Source organism: Narcine bancroftii, chromosome 2, assembly GCF_036971445.1.
Source record: "Narcine bancroftii isolate sNarBan1 chromosome 2, sNarBan1.hap1, whole genome shotgun sequence".
Lineage (NCBI taxonomy): Eukaryota > Metazoa > Chordata > Chondrichthyes > Torpediniformes > Narcinidae > Narcine > Narcine bancroftii.
Genome location: NC_091470.1, coordinates 225,151,055 through 225,174,291, shown reverse-complemented (window position 1 = coordinate 225,174,291; position 23,237 = coordinate 225,151,055). Strand labels below are relative to the sequence as shown.

The 23,237-nt window shown below is 41.5% G+C and overlaps 1 protein-coding gene across 4 annotated transcripts in view; it reads right to left on the bottom strand.

Annotated features, from left to right (window-relative positions):
- Positions 1-23,237, bottom strand: part of rttn (rotatin) — a 397,420-nt gene that overhangs the window by 62,226 nt on the left and 311,957 nt on the right. The window contains exon 49 of one of the 4 annotated variants that reach the window (XR_011352027.1): positions 22,957-23,086. The exons of the other annotated variants lie outside the window; for them this stretch is intronic. The gene's annotated coding sequence lies outside the window, so the exon portion shown is untranslated. The remainder of the gene's footprint in view (positions 1-22,956; positions 23,087-23,237) is intronic. 4 annotated transcript variants of the gene reach the window in all.

The window sequence follows — 23,237 nt, the reverse complement described above, 5'->3', positions numbered from 1 at the left end:
CAAGGAGAGTTTTAAATTTCAGTTAAACAACAGCCTGCCATCACAATAAAACTTTTCAACCAAGGTAAAGTGATTTTGAGCGTGCATTGGTATGAAATGAGGATTGTTAACTGAAGCATAGCTCAAACATTCCACTTAATACAAAGCAAAGACGCTTAACCAACATTTCGGCCTTTCATCAAGGTATTCATAAAAAACACTAAACTTTAAAATTGGCACCCCCTGGTAGTCAGTTCGCCAATCACGCAACCGCAATCTCAAGCAAACGGCAAATTCACTGATCTGCCGTCTATCAATCCCCGTAAGTGCCAGATACCAGGAGTTTTACTGTGCATCTTTGCTATATAAAGTGCACCATTCGACCTGCTGAGTTTCCCCAGCATTGCATTTTTACTTCAACTGCTGTGTTTGCAGACTTTTGTGTCTTACTTCAATCATTTTACTCCTGAGCACATTGGCTCCTGAGATACGATCGCACCACTAAGAAATAATCTCACTGCATAGAGATCCCATGGTGATTAAAAAGTGCTTGAGTGTGGTTTTGGAACATTTTATCGTTTGTTGTCGTGGCTACTCATTTACCCTCACATGATGCTGCAAATTAGCTGCCTCGCATTGCAATCAGATGTTCAGACCCCACACAGAAATTTCACTCAACATATTAACGGTACTCAGATTACGTTAACCAAAGAAAGAATTCATGTGAGAAACCAATGGCATAGAAGTGGTGAGCACATTGTTTCCCCTGTGGGAAGAGACATATCTACATGAGAGGTGGGTGTAGTTCACAACGGAAAAATAATCACTCCAACAACACTTTCTGAAAGACTTCCAACTGCTGATAATCACCCTACATGGTTTTTTTTATAACAGCATTAATATCTGTTTTAAATATATGGCATGATGGGTATAGCAGTTAGTGCAACACCTTTACAGAGCCAGCGATCAGGACCAGGGTTTGAGACCCACACTAACTGTAAGGAGTTTGTATGCTCTCCCCGTATCTGCGTGGGTTTCCCCAGGGGCTACAGTTTCCTCCCACTGTACCGGGGGTGTAGGTTAATTGGGTGTAAAATGGATGGCACAGACTCATGGGCTGAAATGGCCGGTTACTGTGCTGTATGTCTAATTTTTTTTAAAAATTACATTTAATAACTGGTAGGATAACGTTAGATTGAGAAGTGGACAATGTGTCAATAACTTAAACTGATCCTACAAACTCACCTCGCGTGGTTCCCTCATGAGGTTAATTAAATGCAATGATCATGGAGATTTTCTTGTCATACACAAAGTATTATTGAGGAATCCATGATCCATTTGCATTCGTGCATCAATAAAAATGAAACTTCTCCATCACGGAACAAACCATGTCTTAAGTATAATGCTAAGAAATCTTTGTGTTGAATAAATAATTTTAAAAGATGCAGCTACTTGTGACTATTTAGATTTTCTGAAAAATGTATGTGGAATCAATTTCTAATTGACCCATTAATGCCATCAATTATTATTGGGGTAATTTTCAGACTGGATTATTTAATGCGTCTCTCGAGAAGCTATTAACTATAAAGTTAAATTGAACTTTTAATTACCATCAGCCATTTTCCTTAACTTGTTAATTTATATCAGATTAAATATGAAAAATCCTATTGTTATATAACAAATAATTTTACACATCATTATTTATCTAAATGCGATGCCAACTTTACATTTTTATAACAATTAGAACTAATATAGCATGCTAAATATACATAAATCAATTTTGTGGCAATGCAAATTTGTGAGATGAATTTTTTAAAAACATACAGCCAAATGGAAGTGAGTGAAAAGTTTAATATTGATTTTGCAATCAGGCAATTTTTATTCTATTTAAAAAAAACACAATCAAATCCGCTGCTTGTTCACAAGATGAACATTCAGCACGACTTATTCGCATGCAAAGCTCGACCAAAAGCTCAAGCAGTGCACACTGAATGAGACAGACAAAAACCTCATTTAGAAATTGAAGTTAGTTTTTTTTTTAAACTTACCCTCCTGCAGCTGAAACAGGCCAGTAGTGAGGACAAGGTAATATGCTAACCGTGACATTGGTGGTGATGCAATGGAGACACTCATTAAATGCTTAGATCAGTTTCCAGTCTGCTTATATCACTGTTAAGTATTTGTTTATGGCATTCTGTGATCTGATTGGTTGCACAATACACTTAAATGTCACCCATTGAAAAGCATCATGGCCTTTACTGGTTATCGGCCTTTACTAGTTATCGGCTGAGCAAAGTTTTTTTTTGCGATTCATTTAATTCCTGCTGCAGTCAAAGCTATGGCTCTTTACTGATTCCGGTTAGTTTTACAGGTAAAGCTCTATTATTTAACCTCTTTCTGAGTGAACGTGAAGGCAGAGGAAGCACATTGCCTGTGGTGGTAGGATGTTGGGGGGAGGGATGACAGTGGAACATGAACTTTTGTTGAAGTTAAAAACACGACGCGCTGGAGAAACTCAGCAGATCAAACAGTGTATTTAAATAGCAAAGATAAAAAGCCACAACTGACATTTCAGTCTTGAGCCCTTCATCAAGGGTACGGAAAAATGTTGGCAGGTGCTTGAATAAAAGGGTAAAGGGGGGGGTGAGGTGAGGGGGGCATGGTCACAAAGGCAGGAGGTGGTAGCTAGAGAAGGAAGGGAGGGCACAGAAACAACAGTTAGGATGACGAGAAGAAACAAGAAGTGGAAGAGGGAATAAGTCAGGAGAAGTGCATTGGAAAGGAAGAGATGAGAAACAATAGACAAAAGTGAACTATATGGGACCCAAGCATCTGCCATTTTTCTTGTTTGCCTCTAAAAAGAACAAAAAAAACACCTTTATTAATGGTGGAGATGAGGGAGCAAGATGGGATAACGGAGAACTGAAGATAATCAACTTGAAATGGACAGAGATCAAGAGTGTGGAGCACTGTTGGACAGAATCAGACACACACAAGGTAAAGACTGTACAACAGGCTTTAATACACAAAGACTTCCACAGAGGCAGGCTGGCTGTGGCTGCAGAAACTCTGAGTGAGGCCTCGGGAAGCCGGCGCAGGCTTATATCCCGGAGGGTGATTGACACCTGACCAGGTGGGGCTTGATCCATTCAGGCCAACTGATTGACAGCCGGCTAGGTGTTATCCTGTCCCCTTACACTCCTGCAGGTACAGAGGTTTCCCCCTGCATTAGGCCGGTGGTGTACCACCACATTCACCCACTTCTTTAAAAGTGCCCGGGTGGGGGGGGGGGGGGGGAGCAGTAACAAGGAATCGCACCCATTATGTACATACAATATTTACAGGTTGAGATGATTCGGTGGCCACCGGGGTCTCTGTGACTGTCATAGGACTGGCTCCTGGTCACTGGTCAGAGGGGAAGTGGGGGGGGCTGGCGGCAGGGATGTGTGTGGCTAGTGTGGTGCCGCACGGAGGGGTGGCCAGGGGTCAACGTATGTGGGTCATATTGGATGGGTGGGGGGGGGCAGGTTCATCTCCTAATGCTGAAGCGGGTCCCTGGTGGCCAAGGAGGCCCTGCGTGCCCCATAGTTGCCTGGGGATGGGGATGTATGGCCGGTTAGCGTCGACTTGGGTTGGACGGTGGCGTGGTGGGTGCTCCTGCTGGTGCCAGGTCCCTGGTTGAGATGGTGTCCTCCCTGCCACTGCCGAACCTAATGTAAGCGTAGTTATGGTTTGCATGAAGGAGGAAAACCTGCTCCACCAGGGTTTCGGCCTTGTGTGTCCGTACATGCTTATGTAGAAGCACCAGTCCTGTGGACATGAACCATGCTGGGAGTGATATTCCAGTCGCCGAACTCCTGGGGAATGAGCACAGACGTTCGTGGGGGGTCTCGTTGGTAGCCATCCACAGCAGTGACCGAATGGCATGGAGCGACTTGGGCAGGGCTTCCTGCCAGTACACAACGGCCCATCCTTTTGACCGGAGAGCCAGGAGGACTGCCTTCCAGACCACCCCATTCACACGTTCCACTTGCCTGTTGTTTCTCGGTTATAGCTTGTCGTGTGACAGGTCCCGATGCCCCTTGTTGTCAGGTACTGGTGCAGCTCATCACTCATGAAACCAGTCGCTATGGATGAAGGCGGGGTATCCAAACATGGTGAAAATCTGCCCCAAGGCCCTGATGACCGTGGCCGTGGAGGTGTCCAGACAAGGGATGGTGAAAGGGAAGTGTGAGTACTCATCCACTACTGTGAGGAAGTAGACGTTTTGGTTCATGGAAGCCAGGGGCCCTTTGAAGTCCATACCGAGACGCTTGAAAGGCCGAGTAGCTTTTACAATGTGGGCCTGGGGTGGGCGGAAGAAGTGGAGTTTACAGTCCACACAGATCCAACAGGCCTCGGTCATGTCCCTGATGATGTACGGCAGATTTCGGGAATTAATGAAATGGTACAACCGGGTGACGCCCGGATGACAGAGGGACTCATGCAGTGCCTGCAACCTGTCATCATGCATAGACGCGCAGGTGTGAGAGAAGGCGTCAGGGGAGTCGGTAAACTTCCCAGGGCGGTACTGAATGTTGCAGCTGAGGGTTGCCAGCTCGACTCTCCAGCGCAGGATCTTGTCGTTCTTGATCTTGCTCTTGTGGGTAGTGTTAAACATGAATGCCATGGCCTGTTGGTCTGTGAGGAACGTGAATCTCCTGCCCGCCAGGTAGTGGTGCCAGTGGCGGGCCGCTTCCACAATCACCTGGGCCTCCTTTTCAATGGCGGAGTGCCCTAGCTCGCAGCCATGGAGGGTCCTGGAGAAGAAGGCGACAGGGTTTCCCCCCCACCCTTGGTTGAGGGTAGCAGTGATGGCCACCTCAGAATCATTGCTCTCAGCTCCACTGCCATCTGGAGGAATGTTTCCAGGTTAGCATCATGGTCCTGCTGGTCACAGCTGCAGATAGTGATGTTATCCAGATATGGGAACATCACCTTCAGCTTGTGCTGGTCTACCATGCGATCCATCTCCCGCTGGAAGACAGAGACCCTGTTCGTGACCTCAAAAGGAACCCGGCAGAACTGGTACAGGAGCTCGTCCGCCTCAAAGGCGGTGTAGGGCTTGTCCTTCAGGTGGATAGGGATTTGGTGATACGCCAACTTCAGGCCAATTGTGGAGAAAACCCGGTAGCGGGCTATCTCATTGACCATGTCGCCGATCCTCGGCATCCAGCTGGGTGTACCGATTAATGGTCTGGCTGTAATCCATGACCATCCTCGGCTTACTTCCCCCTTTGACTACCAGGACTTGGGCTCTCCAAGGGCTGTTACTGGGCTCTATAACACCTTCTGCCAGGAGTCACCGCACCTCCACCTTGATGAAGTCCCTGTCTGCAGCGCAATGGCGCCTACTTCTGGCGGCGATCGACTTTCAGCCTAGCGTAAGATCTGGAAAGAGCACTGGTGGGGTGATGTGCAGTTTGGAAAGGCCGCAGGTTGGCCGGGGTTGGTAGGTTGGTGTGCTGTGCAATGTGAGTGGAGATTGGGGCCCCCCCAAAGGCAAGGGTGACACTCTGCAGGTGGCACTGGAAATCCAGCCCAGGAGGAGTGGAGCTCAGAATTTGGGCATAACCAGGAGCCTGAATCCTGTGTAAGTCTCCCTTCCACCGTTATGTCGACTGAGCAGCACCCAAGGGTACCAACAGTCATATCCTTGGTGGTGAGGGTGATCGAGCAGGTGGTGGGGTGGACCTTTAATCTTAGGGAGTAGGCCACACTCTGGTGAATGAAGCTCTCAGTGCTCCCACTGTCCAACAGGCACTTAGTTACCTGCCCGTTGACTCGCATGTCCATCATCGAGTGCCCGAGATCGTGGGGGATGTCCTTGGTCAGCGTGGTGGCTCCCAGGACTGTCTCGGAGTCAGTGTTGTCGCTATCTGGAGGGATGGGGAGCATTGATAGGGCGGCCTGGTCATTGCCCATGTTAACCACATCATTCTCAACGTTGTTGGGGCCCTCCATGTCGGGCGCTGCTAGGCCCAGGATGGCGGCGGCATGTGGGGAGCCACTGCGTGGCTGGCCTCCTTCCCCAGCTGTGTCCGCTGCGCCAGGGGAAGTGACGTCATCATGGCCGATGGCAGTGACGTAGTTACATCAGTCGGAAGTGACATCACTGTAGTTCTCAGTGAGTGGCGCCGGTGAGGGCGGGTACTGGTGCAAATGCTCATGGCACACACTGTGACCGTCACTGGCGAGGCCGAATGTTGCGCGGAAAAGTCGGGGAAGGGGGAAGTCGTCGCGGGGACAATGGCGCAGCCCGGTATGCACACGTCGGGGGGTCCGCGGGGGAGATAGGGAAGTCATAGAGGGCCCCTGAGCTGCCACAGGTTTAGAGAGGTACACTTTTGCAAAGTGGCCTTTCTTGCTGCATTGGGAACAATACTGGTTCCTAGCTGGGCAGTTTTGGCGCGATCGTCGATCTGATCCACACCAGGACTCACAGTACTTACAGGGGGACCAGGCGCCTGCCACAGTGATGCTCACCTCCCCAGCTTGGCCTGGGGTTGCAGCTGCAGTGTAAGAGGGCCATGAGGGAGCCTTGGGGAGCTTCGACGTGCATGGCTGCTGCTTCCAGTGTTTGGACCATTTCCACAGTCCTGGTTAGGGCATAGATGTCTTCCAGTAGCTTCTGCTGGATGGTCCTGGAGCATAGCCCTCAGACGAAGTCGTCCTGGATCAACCTCTCGACCTCCTCTACACCTAACCTGGGTTCAGCCAGACACGGTCAGGCCAATTCTCACAAGTGTCCCAGATAAGACTCAGCCATCTCCCCAGGTTGCTGGGCTCGAATGTTGAGGAGGTACCTTGCACAGACCACATTCATGAGGGGTTTGTACAAATTCTTGACAGTGTCCATTGCGCTCTTTTCCGTGGAGCAGCCTTTGGTTACCTGGAACCAGCTTTGACTGGAGTAGGACCAACCTCTTCCGATCAGAGTCCAGGATGTCATCCTCGCGTGCCTTGATGATTGCCTCAACCACGTGCTGCCAGATCTCGAAGCATGTCTGGGCTTCCGGGTAGCGTGGGTCGACCTCGAGGCTCCCTGCGCTCAGGAGTTTTTCCATGGCAGCCGTGGGAAAATTTTGTGGATTAAATTGTGATGCACTGTTAGCCAGAATCAGACACACACAAGGTAAAGACTGTAGAACAGGCTTTAATCCACAAAGACTTCCACAGAGCCAGGCTGGCTGTGGCTGCAACAACTCTGTGTGAGGCCTCGGGAGGCCAGCACCGGCTTATATCTGGAGGGTGATTGACACCTGACCGGATGGGGCTTGATCCCATTCAGGCCGACTGATTGGCAGCCGGCCAGGTGTCCTGTCTCCTTACACTCCTGCAGGTACAGAGGTTGCCACCTGCAGTAGGCTGGTGGTGTACCACCATAAAGTGAATGCTGGGAATGTAAGATCACTGGGCTGAATCACGAACTCTGGCTTCATCTTCACTGCAGCTGCACCAACTGAGAAATTCCATTATTTCTGTTTTATTTCGGCTGGACAAAAACAAGCCCAACATTGGTGAGGGCATCAACGGTTACAGGATGAAGACCATAAAATGGGGTTGATAGAAAATCTACCAGGCAGGATTCCAATGGCAGAGTAGATCTGAGGGACAAATGGCCTATCTTGTTCGTAAATCCTATGGTCTTATGCAGGGAAGGAGCCGGCCTGTTATTTAGCAGGTAAAGAGTGGCAAGTACATGTGGTGAAACCACTATTCTACATATTCGCCATATGTAAATAGCATGACCTTTCCTGTTTGACCCTGCTCTTACTGGCCAGACCTAGATCCATCCTCTTTCTCCCCCATAAAGGCTGTTATGCCACAAACCTGCCCTCAGTTCGAGTCCGGGTCAGTGTGAGCGACCGACATAGGGATGCTGTCCATTTCTTGCTAATAAAATTGATGCATGATCAATTGCACAAAACTGAAGTCGCCAAAACCGAAGACTTTTATTTTCAAGAGATGGACAGCATCCCTGTGTCGGTCACTCACACTGACCCAGACTCGAACTGGGGGGAGGCTTGTGGCATGACAGCCTTTCTGGGGAAGAAAGGGGGCGAAGTCGCAAGCCGGCCAGTGAGAGCAGAGTCAACCAGGAAATGTCATGTAATTTACATATAACGGATAGGTACAATAGAGGTTTCACCACACTACCTTGCAATGGGATGGAAATACAAGAAAATCCCCAGTGAGGATGGCAGGGAGAAAGGAATACCATTTTGAAGTGGCTTTGGGGAAAGAGGAGCGAGGGAAGAATTCCAGGCAGAAATTTTAAAAAGTATAATGATCGGAAAGATTAAGCAAAAGCTAACATTTTTGAAAAATCATGTGATAAGCACCTCTAGAATTTTTCTTTTATTTCAGATTTGTATGATTTTTTTTATTTTTAATTCTTGGTTCCTTTTGGTAAGATGAGAGAAAGTGGGGAAATATTGAAAATAAAAACACATTTAAATGTACAACCTATAGCGGTCATTTTCAACCTTTTTTCAGTATGGCCCACTTTGGACTCAGCTCCAAGTTTTTGGGCCCCTTTCCCTGTGAAGCAGTTAAGTTTTGGTTTCTCCTGTTCTTCTCTCCTACTAACTAAAAATATTTATGTCATGCGAGGTGGAAAGAAAATAAGGCTTATACTTAAATGTGCTGTGACCCCCCAGGAGAGCTGTAGGACCCGGTTGAGAATAACTGTCCCAGAGGATGCACTACCAGACTTCATAAAGAGAGCTGCACTCATCTCAAGATAATCCCTTCAGTTTTGACTGTAATACTGCCTGGTTTCAATTAGATTTGGTTCAAACCTTCAACAGGTTACTGGGCTTTTAGAACTGCAGCACAGAAGCAGGCCCCTTCGGCCCTTCTAGTCTGTCCCAAACCATTTTTTTTTGTTTAGTTCCTCTGACCTCCGCCCAACCCAGCCCCCTTCCTTCTTCTCCCATCCGCGTCAAATTATTCTCAAATGATAAAATCGAGCCCGCATTCACCACCTCAGCTCGCAGCTTGTTCCACACTTGCACCACTCTCTCTCGACAAAGAAGCTCCCCCTCACATTGCGCCTAAAGTTTCCCCTTTCTCCCTTAACCCATGTCCTCTTATTTGTATCTCAGTGGGAAAAGCCTATCTGCATTTACTCTGTCCATCCTGCTCATAATTTTAAATACCTCCTTCAAATCTTCCCTCATTCCTCTATGCTCCAGAGTTCCTTAAATCTGGGACAAAATTTAATCTGTTTTGTGCTCGTTCTTGCACAAACAAAACTGCACACTGGAGCACATGTCGATCTCAGATGGCATCACATGACCCACCATCCAGATGATACATTAGTGCAGGAAATACACTTGACAGAATTGATGAGATGTATGTGTTTGTTGCCCGTTGGTTTAAAACATGGCAGTGCTGCTGCTGGTGTGGCCTCGCGGAGAACAGAAACACAATGCTCTGCCACATGGTCCAATCACACCCAGTCCACCTTCTGTTGGCTCCATACAGGCTTTAAACAGCCTGTTTAAGGAACCAATGGTGGTTTATTTTAAAATCCTGCGACGCGGGGTCTGGGCCCAATTTGCTGGCGCATTTTTCCCCAGAGGCCTCAATGGGTTTGAAGATTCTGGGGAAGCCATTTTTTCAAACGTTATTTGAAAGATAGTGGAAAAAAAAACATACAGTATAGAAATAATCAAGAAAAGATTTTACAATAATATCCCTCCCATCCTCCCACCCCAACAGCCAACTCCCTTAAGGGGAGCAAAAAAAAATAGATTATAGATATATATAAAAAAATTATGGATATTAATAACATTTCAAAGTATATCTAAATGCAAATATTTAAAATACGGAGACCACTTACTAACAAAAGAAGAATAATTATCATGTAAATTATAAGTAATTTTTTCCATGACAACACATACTTTCAATTCGTTGTGCCAACGTGATATATTAATCACAATATCGTATTTCCAAGTACTAGCAACACATTTACACACTACTGATAAGACCAAACATACAAAAGCAATTTGAATCTTGTCCAATCCCATTCCCCTTAACGAATACAAATTTTCCAACAAAAAAATTGTTGGATCTAACGGTAATATAAAATTATATAATTTTTCCAAAACTACTTTGATTCCTTGCCAAAATTATTGAACTTTAACGCCAGTCCAAACAGCGTGTAGAAAAGTTCCAATACATGAACCACATCTAAAACAAGAAACCGAATTACTAAGCCCTTATTTTTTTTAAACTTTTCCAGGGTCAAATATAAGTGATGTAAAAAAATTATAATTAACCATTCCATATCTTACATTAGTCAATTTAATTACAATGTCCTGACAGATATTCGCCCAATCTTCGGGAAAAATAAATACTAAATCACTCTTCCATTTAAATTTAGATTTCTTCCAATATGAATTATCCATACTATCTTGTAACAAATTATACATAACTGAAACATGACCCTTTTTTGGTATAGAGGAAATCAAAGATTCAAATCTCGACAAAGTAGGTAAAATTATCTCTCTACCACAATTATCTTTTATCAAAGCTCTAAGTTGATAATACACAAACAAAGAATTTACAGGTATATCAAATTTTTCTCTCAATTGATTAAAAGAAATTGCCTCCCTACAAAACAATCTTGTATTGTCTTTATACCTTTAGAATCCCAAATCTTTAAATCATTATTAAACATTAAAAAAGGAATAAGCTGATATTATACAATGGAGTTAAATTTGATAATTTATCTTTAGACCCTAACACCCTAGTTTTTAAATCCAAATTTTTAACAAATGATCGGCATATCATATTGCTGTAACAAAATCAAATTCCAACGAAATATAAATTCATGTATCTCAACCCTAGAAATACATGCCATCTCCACTTTAGCCCAGGTAGGAGGTTGATCTAAATCCATCAATCTACTAACAAACTTCAACTGGGCCACTTCATAATAGTTTTGAAAATGTGGTAATTGTAATCAGCCCAATGCATACTTCCATGTAAGTCTATGCAATGCCACTTGAGCTAATTTACCTTTCCATAAAAACTCTCGCACTGCTTTATTCAAATCTTGAAAAAAGCCCTTAGAAAGTAAACAAGGCATTGACTGAAATAAATATTGAATTCGAGGAAAAATATTCATTTTAATAAAATTAACCCGACCAATCAAAGTTAATGGAAGATCTTTCCACTTAATCAAATCTACTTTAATCTGTCTTAATATAGGTACATAATTTAATTGATATAATGATTGATAATTAGTATCCATAAACACATCTAAATATTTAATTTTACTTGTCCAACATAATGTTGTAATAGTTTTAAATTCAGAATAATCTCCCACTCCAAATGGTAAAAATTCACTTTTAACCCAATTAACTTTATATCCCGATAATTCTCCAAATTTCAATAAACACTCTTGCAATTGTTTGAACGACCGTTCCGGTTGCGTCAAATATACCAACATATTGATCGCAAATAAATTAATTTTATATTCTTCATTCTTAACCCTCATCCCTCTAATTTCTTAATTTTGTCTAATAGCCTGAGCTAACGGTTCAATAACCAACGCAAATAAGGCTGGTTACAATGGGCAGCCCTGTCGAGTTGAACAAGTCAATTTAAATGCAGAATAAATCTGTCCATTTGTCACCACCCTAGCAATCTGGTTCGTATATAAAGCCTTAACCCAACCAATAAAAAAGGGGTGAATTTAAATTTATCTAACACTTTAAATAAAAAATCCCACTCAACCCTATCAAAAGCTGAGGAGTAATGATAAAGTGTCAGATATATTCAGAATTCTGGAATTTGATCAATATATATGCACCTAATGAAGAGGATCAAAAGTTCATGCAAGATATTTTTTTGAAGATTGTAGATACGCAGGGGAATATTTTGATAGGAGGGGATTTTAACCTTAATTTGGACCCAAAGTTCGATAAAACTGGACAAAAGACTAGCAAAAAGAATAAAGTGGCCAAATTTATGGTTAAATCAATGCAGGAAATGAAACTTATGGATATATGGGGGAGGCAGCACCCAAGGGAGAAGGAATACTCATATTATTTGAGTAGACATAAAACATACTCAAGGATTGACATGTTTTTGTTGTCAGCCCATATTCAAGGGAGAGTTAGGAAAACTGAATATAAAGCTAGATTGCTATCTGATCATTCACCCCTGTTATTAGCAATAGAACTGGAAGACATCCCACCAAGAACATATAGATGGAGATTAAACTCCATGCTATTTAAAAGACAGGAATTCAGAGAATAAGGTGTAAGGTGGAGAAGAACATAATGAAAATAAAGCAGAAGTATTATGAGCTAGGAGAAAAAAAGCACAAAATATTAGCCTGGCAACTTAAAACAGAACAAGCTAAAAGAACTGTATTTGCATCCAGGAAAAAGGACAAACAAATTACATGTAACCCAACAGAGATTAATGAAAACTTTCAGGAATTTTATGAACAATTATACCAAACTGAGAACGAGGGGAAAGAAGACAAAATAGATGAATTTTTAGCTATAATTGAACTGCTGAAATTGCAAGAAGAGGAGCAAAACAAGTTGATAAAACCATTTGAAATAGAGGAAATACAGGATATATTAAAAAAGCTGCTGAACAATAAAAGGCCTGGAGAGGATGGACTCCCAATAGAATTCTATAAAACATTTAAAGAGTTATTAATTCCTCCTCTCCTCGAAGTAATGAACCAGATAGAAGTAACACAAAACTTGCCAGATTCATGTCTTCTTTGGCTTGGCTTCGCGGACGAAGATTTATGGAGGGGGTAAAAAGTCCACATCAGCTGCAGGCTCGTTTGTGGCTGACAAGTCCGATGCGGGACAGGCAGACACGATTGCAGCGGTTGCAGGGGAAAATTGGTTGGTTGGGGTTGGGTTTTTCCTCCTTTGCCTTTTGTCAGTGAGGTGGGCTCTGCAGTCTTCTTCAAAGGAGGTTGCTGCCCGCCAAACTGTGAGGCGCCAAGATGCACGGTTTGAGGCGTTATCAGCCCACTGGCGGTGGTCAATGTGGCAGGCACCAAGAGATTTCTTTAGGCAGTCCTTGTACCTTTTCTTTGGTGCACCTCTGTCACGGTGGCCAGTGGAGAGCTCGCCATATAACACGATCTTGGGATCTGGAGACGTGACCCATCCAGCGCAGCTGGATCTTCAGCAGCGTGGACTCGATGCTGTCGACCTCTGCCATCTCGAGTACTTCGACGTTAGGGATGTAAGCGCTCCAATGGATGTTGAGGATGGAGCGGAGACAACGCTGGTGGAAGCGTTCTAGGAGCCGTAGGTGGTGCCAGTAGAGGACCCATGATTCGGAGCCGAACAGGAGTGTGGGTATGACAACGGCTCTGTATACGCTTATCTTTGTGAGGTTTTTCAGTTGGTTGTTTTTCCAGACTCTTTTGTGTAGTCTTCCAAAGGCGCTATTTGCCTTGGCGAGTCTGTTGTCTATCTCATTGTCGATCCTTGCATCTGATGAAATAGTGCAGCCGAGATAGGTAAACTGGTTGACCGTTTTGAGTTTTGTGTGCCCGATGGAGATGTGGGGGGGCTGGTAGTCGTGGTGGGGAGCTGGCTGATGAGGACCTCAGTTTTCTTCAGGCTGACTTCCAGGCCAAACATTTTGGCAGTTTCCGCAAAGCAGGACGTCAAGCGCTGAAGAGCTGGTTCTGAATGGGCAACTAAAGCGGCATCGTCTGCAAAGAGTAGTTCACGGACAAGTTTCTCTTGTGTCTTGGTAAGACAGCAATAATTACAGTAATACCAAAGACGGGGAAGGATCCACTAACACCAGCATCTTATAGACCAATATCTCTACTTAATTCAGATTATAAGATAATAGCAAAACTATTAGCAAACAGATTGGCTGACTGTGTACCAAAAATAGTAAAACAAGATCAAACTGGATTTATTAAGAAAGGACGAACAGTGGATAATATCTGTAAGTTTATTAATTTAATTCATGCCATTCAAGGAAATAAGATACCAACAGTGGCTGTTGTTTTAGACACGGAAAAAGCCTTTGACAGGGTAGAATGGAATTATTTATTCAAAGTACTACAGAGGTTCAACCTACCAGAAAAATATATTAATTGGATTAAAGCATTATATAATGGACTATTGGTGAAGGTGACAGTAAATGGAAATGTATTGAACCAATTTAAATTAAGTAGGTCAACTAGGCAGGGATGTCCACTATCTCCCTCACTGTTCACTTTAGCAATAGAACCATTGGTAGTACTGATAAGAACAGAAAATAAAATAAAAGGGATAAAAATAAAGGAGGAGTATAAAATCAGTCTATTTGCAGATGACATCATAGTATACTTAACAGAACCAGAAATATCAATAAAAGAACTACATAAGAAATTGAAGGGGTATGGAGAAATATCAGGGTAGAAGATCAATGCAAATAAAAGTGAAACAATGCCAATGAATAATGCAGATTACACAGAATTTAAAAAAGAATCATCATTTGAATGGCAAACACAAGCAATCCGGTACCTTGGTATTAAATTAGATAATAATTTAGGCCACCTATACAAATTAAATTATCAGTCATTAATGAAGAAATTACAGGATGACTTAGAACATTGGAAAGAATTGCCACTAACATTGATAAGGAAGGTAAATTGCATTAAAATGAATGTCTTCCCAAGGATACAATACCTATTTCAATCGTTACCAATTTTCTTAACAGAGAAATTCTTCAATGAACTAAAGACAATAATAATGAAATTTTTATGCAGTTAGCAAATTTAAAAAATTATTATAGAGCAGCACAATTAAGGTATTTATCAGATTTTTATCAGACAAGGGAAAAACCAGATTGGACTAAGATAGAGCTTGTTATAATAGGGGAGAAGGTACCAGAACATATACTTTTAAGTGGGATGAAAAACTGGTGCAATATAAAAATTCACAAATACTGCATCATTTACTCAACATCTGGATGAAGATTCACATAGAAAGGAAAAAAAAACAAATTACCAACTACCAAAATTATTATTGACGCAAAATCAACTAATCCCTTTCATAATTGATAACCTTTCCTTGAGAGAATGCGAAAGAAAAGGAATTAAAAGAATAGAATTGTTGGGGGGAAATAATTTATTAACATTTGAACAAATGAAGAGCAAATATGGAATAACTCATGGTTCAATGTTTGCATACCATCAACTGAATGCCTACTTAAAGGACAAATTGGGAAGCAGACTGAGATTACCAGAAGGAAGCAGCTTTGAATATGTGATTACAGAAACAACGATAATAAAAAGATTTACGAACATGTACATCAAGCTGCAAGAGAAGGAAAATGATGAAATAACCTATTAACCCAAACAAAAGTGGGAAAAAGATTTAAACATAAAGATAAAAAATGAAATATGGGAAAAGTTATGCTCTGGAACTATGAGGAATGTAATAAACACAAGGTTACACATGATACAATATAATTGGTTACACAGGTTACACATTGGTTACACATCATGCCCCAAAAGTTTAAAAAATGGGACCAAACATTATCATATAGATGTTTTCGCTGTAAGAAGGAAATGGGAACAACGGTACATGCAATTTGGGCATGTGAGAAAGTGAAAATGTTTTGGGAAGATCTAAATCAGGTATTAAATAAAATCACAAAAAGCAACATACCAAAAAATCCAGATATCTTTCTTTTAAGTAATATAAGATGCATAGAATTAAATATGCAAACTGGATGAAGCGCAAAAAAGATTTATTATGATAGCCTTAGCTGTAGCAAAAAAATGTATAATGTTAACTTGGAAATCAGAAAAGAGCCTGAGAATACAGCAATGCCACAAAGAAATGAATAAATGTATTCCATTGAAAAATATATATATAATTTAAAAAATGAAGTCACATTATTTGAACAAATTTGGGAAATGTACATGGAACACAACAGAGAGGGCTTGCCTCAGACCTCCATCCCCTAAAATGATAAGAAGGTAGAACACACAATTTTCTTGTTTATTTTCATTGTGTGATGACATTGTTTAAACAATGTCATATGTTGAACATTAATTGGGTTTGGAGTGGGGTGGGAAGGGTGGAGGGAAGTTGGGGGGAGAAAGGTGAGAAAATAGACATTGTGTATATTTAAGAGGGATTTTGATTGAAATTATTTTTTAAATTTAAAAAAACAAAAAACACTATCAAAAGCTTTTTCTGCATCTAATGCAACCATTAGATTGGTTAGGTTAGGTTGCTTTCGATATGCATTGACCAAAGTAATTAATCGAAATATATTGTCTGATGCATTTCTATTCTTAATAAAACCTGATTGATCAATATGCACCAATTTGGGTAAATATTTAGCAAGTCTATTAGCTAATACTTTCGCTAAAATTTTATAATCTACAGTTAATAAAGAAATAGGTCTATATGAAGACACTTTTAATGGATCTCTATCATTTTTTGGGAATGACAGTTATTAAAGCACTTGAACATGATTCTGGTAACTTCTGATCTTCAGTAACTTGATCAACACTTCTCCAAATTCATTAGAAAAATCATCATAAAAGATTTTATAAAATTCCACAGGGAATCCATCATCCCCTGGGGACTTTCCATTAGGCATTTACTGAATAGCTTCCTTAATTTCAAAACCCGTAAATGGAGATTCCAATTCCTGAACATAATTTCCATCTAAGATGACCTGAAGGATGATGCCTACAATGGCAATCCAGCAAGGGGCTTGCCAGCTGAAGAACACACACAAGTGGCGGCTGTGTTCGAGGCAAGGAACCCATGCAGGTTGCAGCCGACCATGGTTAAGGGACTTGCACAAGGCTGTGGTCTACAGGAGCCTGGCTCGAGACTGGCTGAGTAGATACCAGATATGGAAACTGGGAACAAGAGGGCGCCAAGGGCACTGAGTGCTTCCTGATTGGGTCAAAGGTTTGGATCTGGACCTTTGGGTTGCCGATGGTTTAGACTGTGTGGCTGAGGGAGTACCGAAGGCGAAACCATGATCATTGACTCTGGGGGGGAAGGGGTGGGTGAGAGACTTTCTTTTGCATCCCTTTCTCTGAGTGCTCAGCAATTTCTGTTGTCGATTAATCTTTGCCTCGCGGTAGACTAAAGGTTATTTTGTGTAATATCACATTTTCTGTTTTATTACATGAAAATAGTGGAATCTTGCTGATGTGAAAGTTACACAGGTGTTGAACCATTTATAGGAATGGTGTCCAGGTGTTTAGAGGAATTTAAGTGCCTGTGGAGCTTTCAGTTGAACAGGATTGTGCAAGAAACCATTCCTCGCTACTCACAGACTTGGGTATATTAAACAGCATTCAGCTTGCCATACAGACTGTCCAGGGGGATTAGCAGAGAGCAGTCTGAAGATGGTAAACTGCTGGAAATAAAATAGAGGTCAGGTGGAGGTGATGGTGAAGTGTTCTGGGGATGAGGCCATTTTTCTTTGAGGTGTCAGTGTGTTGATTGTGACAATGCCAAGTATGTGGAACATATGAAGGTTAGACGAGAATCTGTATTGAAATAGATGGTTGGTAGGTGAGTGGGCTGATGTGGTCATCAGCAGGTTTCAGCATTAGAAGATGTATTCACTGACTCTAATCACTCTTGTAAGGATGTGGTGAACTGGATCACAACATCCATACAAACATTGTTGGTATTATGGATAGTGAGGCTTGTCTCAAGCTACAGAAAGATAAAACCCTAGAACACTGCAGTTCGGAAACAGGCGCTTTATTCCTTCTCGTCTGTGCCGAACCATTTTTATGGCTAGTGTTATGAACTGACCGACTCCTATTAGTACTAACACAGGCACAGCAATGAAAGATTCATCAGTGGTAAATTCAAAATAATAGTTTTTATTAAACTATTAACCACATAGTAGTCCTCACTTAACTCGAAACTTACTAAACTCTAAGCTTAAATCCCACCATGCACAGAGGTAATTGTATAAATGTGTGTCTATTAAAGTCCAAACTATTTCAGTTTAAACTTGAGTCTGAAAAATAAGTTTTAAGGCCCAGTATTTTAATGTCCTGTTGAACTTGAACATCTATTAAATTGTAGTTCAGAAGTGATTATGAAACATCAATTTCTTTTAAAATTGTTGCTTAAACCAATAATGAAGTGTTTGTTAACACTGACAGTCCTTGGACTGTTCAAACTCACAAATCTTGTTGAGCTATTTCCCCAGGAAGAGATTTCTTATTTAGCTCACACTGGTGGTCTTCAACTCCCTCTTAGCTTCTTAAGAGTTCTGGAGTTCTTGTCCATGATGATGCTATTTTCTATTAACAAGAAGTGGTATGGCTTACTTAAAAGCCACTTTGAACAGCACCTCCTCCTTCTCCCGATAATACTGTCAATCCTCTTTTCTCTGGGCTAAAGATGGCTCTGCTTTCAGATATATACCCTTAAAATCATAAGGAATGGTATCACCAATGAGGTCAGTCTTAATTCCTTGAAAGGATGTGATCAGTTATTGGAATTTTAAACAGTTTCATGTAAACCATGTGATCTTCATACCTCTGGCTTGTAGACGACACAACTCTGAAAGATTACCTCACTTCTGTTTCAAAGGTTTAAGTATATCATTCACATGGCTCTGAGCTTTATTTTTCTTCCCCCACCCTATCTTCAACTCCTCTTGACCAACTAACCTAAAACCAAAAGAAAGAAAAGGAAAGAAAGGAGATATAAACCATAAACCATTAACTACCATGGATTCAAGTAACACCACTACAGTATGGGCGGAGAATTCAAAATTTAAAACCCATATAATCCAAATAATGGCTCCAAATATTCCAATAAAAAAATTATCACGCAAATTAAATGTTATTTTTTTCCAATATGCCATCTATGCATACTCAAATCAGTCTCATTTTTCCACATGATCGCTAAACATTTTCTGGCTACAGCCAATGCTAATCACAAAAATGCAATTTGAAATCTAGTTAGTCTCAAATCTAAACTCAACTTTTTATATTACCTAACAAAAATACTGATGGATCCAATGTGTATCCTTCCATTTAAGTAAAATCGCTCGCCTTGCCAAAAGAGAGGCAAAATAACTAGCACGATACCGAGCCAGAGACAAAGATGAATCATTCCTTCCTATGGTCCTGAAGAGAGGCCACCAAAGGTTTTGGTGTTAAATCTAGATTGAAATTTCTTGATAAAGTATGGAAAATCTCTCTCCTGTATTTTTCTAGACTTGGACAAATGAATTAATGATGCTTCTCCACTCTAATACAGATCACACCATGGAGTCATATCAGAATAAAAGCGAGACAATTTAGCCTTAGACAAATGTGCTCTATGTACCACTTTGAATTGTATTAGACAATGATGAGCACATAATGAAGAGCTGTTAACAAACTTAAGAACTGTGTCCCAATCCACACCTGATCCATCTATTATCATAATTTTATATACCTCAATCAAATCTCCCCTCATCTGCACTCCAAGGAATAAAGTCCTAACCTGTTTAATTTTTCATTCTAACTCAATTCTGGCAACGTCCTTGTAAAGCTCCTCAAGTTTATTGATATCCTCCTGTAGCTAGGTGTCCAAAACTGCACACAATACTCCAAATTTGGCCTCACCAAACTTGTACAATTTCACCATTACATCCCAACTCCTATTTTCAGTACTTTGATTTATGAAGGCCAATGTGTCAAAAAGCCCTCTTTCAGACCCTATGTTGATCACCTGGTTAGGTTTGTAGGGCAATAGAAGGAGGAATATAATTCTGTTGTTGGGAGAGTTGCATTTTGGCTAATAAGGGTAGGACCTACTCAATGAATGGTAGGGCCCGAGGAAGGATTGAGGAACAGACAGACCTTAGAATACAAGTTTAAATATTACTTAGGTAGACTGTGTGGTTAAGAAGGCATTCATGTTTCAAGCATTCATAAGCTGTGGAACAGAACACAAGAGCAGGGAAGTTATGGAACAGCATCATAAAAATTTGGTGAGGTCACATTTGGAATATTGTGTGGATACTTGGCTTACTTCTCTGTGGAAAGGTGGTGACTGCTGCAATGAAGTTGCCTTTCTAAGTTGCAAAGAGAAACTCGATGGGCTATCTTTGTTTTCCTTGCCTGTGGAAGGCTGAATTACAAGCTGATAGAGGTGACAATCTGAGCGGCATAGATAAAGTGTGAGGTAGTGAACTTTTCGCATAGAATAACTGTCTTTTACCAGAGGGTGAAGGTAAGAAGCAGGAATTTTAGAGGTGAGACAAGGAACAGTTTTTTTTCACCTGGGATAAATGGAGCCACGAATACACTGAGGGGATGGGGGAGGAAGACACCATCACAATTTCCTCCCACTCTTCAACACATATGGGGGTTGTTGGTTATTTGGGCTATTTGCATGGCATGGGCTCATAGGCTGGAAGGGTCTGTTGCTGTGTTGTATGTGTAAATATAAATTTTAAAAAATATTTAAGCAAGCACTTGAATTACTAATGGCTATGGACTGAGTGCTAGTTAAGGAGATTGGTATTGATGGAATGAGACATGTTGAAGGTGGGCTGGAGGTTTTGTTTCTGTGCTGTCTAAATCTGGATCCAGGAGTTTGGAGCTTCATTTTTATCACTCGCTTTTAAAGCTATCTGTGTTGACTGCCTTCTGGTCCATGCCATCTTCCGCAGATTTTTTCTCCTCTTTTCAACTGCCTTTACCTTCAGTGCCATTTCCTAAAACCTGAGACCCCAAATCTCTCCCACGCCATACTACTCTTCACTGTTTCTCAGGCAACATTTAAAAGTTTATTTTAATCTACAACATAGTAGAAGCTAATTCTGGCCATTGAAACTCAAGCCACCCAATTAACCTACATTTTGGAGGATGAAAAGAAACCAGAGCACCTGAATAAAAAACCTTGCAGATCATGGGGAGATCATCGAAACTCCTTACGGATAGTATTGGATTTGAACCTGGATCATTGGCCACACATTGTGTGGCATTGAGAGTCAGAGAGACAGAAGAGTGCAGAAATAACTCCTTTCACCTGCTTCATGTTTAACTTTAAATTTTAAAATGTTAAATTTTAACATACAGCACGATAACAGACCTTATTGCTCCATGAGCCCGTCCTGCCCCAATTACACCGAACTGACCTACAACCCTTGCTACATTTTATTTGAAGGGTGGGAGGAAACCGGAGTCCCCAGGGAAAATCCATGCAGACATGGAGAGAACATATAAACTCCATGCAGACAGCACAGGAACCAGTCCCAATCGCTGGTGCTGTAACAGCACTGCGCTAACTGCTTCACTAACAGTGCCGGTCATCAAATTTATAGCAGTATTCTCTTCAGCCAGAATGTTCCTCTCCTTTCAGAAATGCAAGTATCTTTAAGGAAGATGTCAAAGCTTCCGATGAAACATCATTGCCAACATAATGATCTCTGCCTATATTGAACTGAATAGGCAATTATGATCCCATAATTATTGGAGGAACTCAGCAGGTGCTGCAGCGACAGTAGGAGGCAAAGATATATAACTAATGTTTTGGGTCGGAGGCCTTCGTCAAGCTATGATCATAAAGCAGGCAAATGCCTGATTAAAAAGGTGGGGGAGGAGGATGGCCTCTTGGTTGTTGGCCTGTGTTCCTCTCCCTCCCCTTTCCCTCCTCCCCCCACCTTTCTCTTCAGGCACCTGCCTGCTTTTTTGCTCATACCTTGACAAAAGGTTCAGACCTGAAACATTGGTTACATATCTTAGCCCCCTATGGATGCAGCGGGACCTGCTGCATTTCTCCACCACTTTTGTGTATTTACTATTATCACAGTGTCTGCAAACTTTCTTGTTTTACAAGTAGTTAGGATCCTTATTTCCTAATGAATTTAGCCTACTTTGTCATTTTGCAGTCAAAGGCCATGTCTTGCAACTGCAGGCGATGTTTTAAAATATTAAGATAATCCAAATGACAAATCTCGGATCAATAAACGTAACCTGGATTTCCTTGCTTGTTTGGAAAATATTATATGTGATTATTATGGATTCCAAAATGTTGGAATCAACACTCAATGAAGAATCAATAGAATCAGAATCCAACAAATTTCCACCTCAGTAAATCTTTGCTTGAACATTCGCAGGAGCCTTCTAGCATTTGTACAAGTTGCTTTCTCTGTGATGGATGAAATAATATTGGACATGCTCCCTCTTTGGGTTATTCAGGCATGTTCTCCCATCTGCTCAATCTCATTAATAGTTCAGAATCAGAATTTATTGTCACGAACAAGTCGCGAAATTCGATTTTGCAGCAGCATCTTAGAGCGAACGTTCATATTCACCACCTTACAACAATAAATTAAAACAGTGCACAAAAAGTAAGGCAGTATCTTTGGTTCATTGATTATTCAGGAATCTGATGGTTTATATATGGAGATGGTGAATAGTTTAGACACCTCTTCTCATACATTTGACATGTATAATTGCATTGATAGATTGGCTGGTCTATATATTTGATATTGAGCCAGTCTTCTGTTTGAACTACAGGTATATTTAATATGTACTTGATTTCTAGATGAACATGTGAAATGAACGTAAGTGAACATGTATGGGGTGAAATTATCCAATATCCTGAAATGTTTTATCAGGAACCTGCAATCAGCTAGAAGTAGGATCTGAACCCAAATCTAATTAAACAATAGATTGTAGACTCCCAAAACATCCAAATGATAGTGTGCAATTCTGTGATACAAAATACCTGACACAGCCATGCTGCCTTCTTCACAAAATCTTCAATCACGGTGTCAGCAGACTCCATTCCACTGCAAAAATCTCTTCGAGGGATGCCTACCCCCAAGGAGGATCTCTCCGCTCTCTGAAGTGAGTTTTTTTTTGTGATTCTCTCTCACTGGTCCCCATCTGTAATTCTTGTTGTTCTCAAGCTCTATGTCCATGTAACTCACCCAGACTCCCTTCCAAAGCCACGTTGCTTCCTTGTCGTTTGATCTGCTGCATTTTACGGCAATCACAATGTCCACAGACTTCTGTGTTTTTACTCCTTTTCATTCAATGTTCTTCATCTTTTCTTCATGGCTTGAGTATAAGTGAAACAATTTATTATGAAATAATTGAACCTCGTTATGTTTAATCATAGTTTATTTTTCATTATTTCTTATGTCATCTACCACTCCTTTCAATGAAAAAGGCAGATACTTGCATCAGCTTATTTCACCATCAAATTATT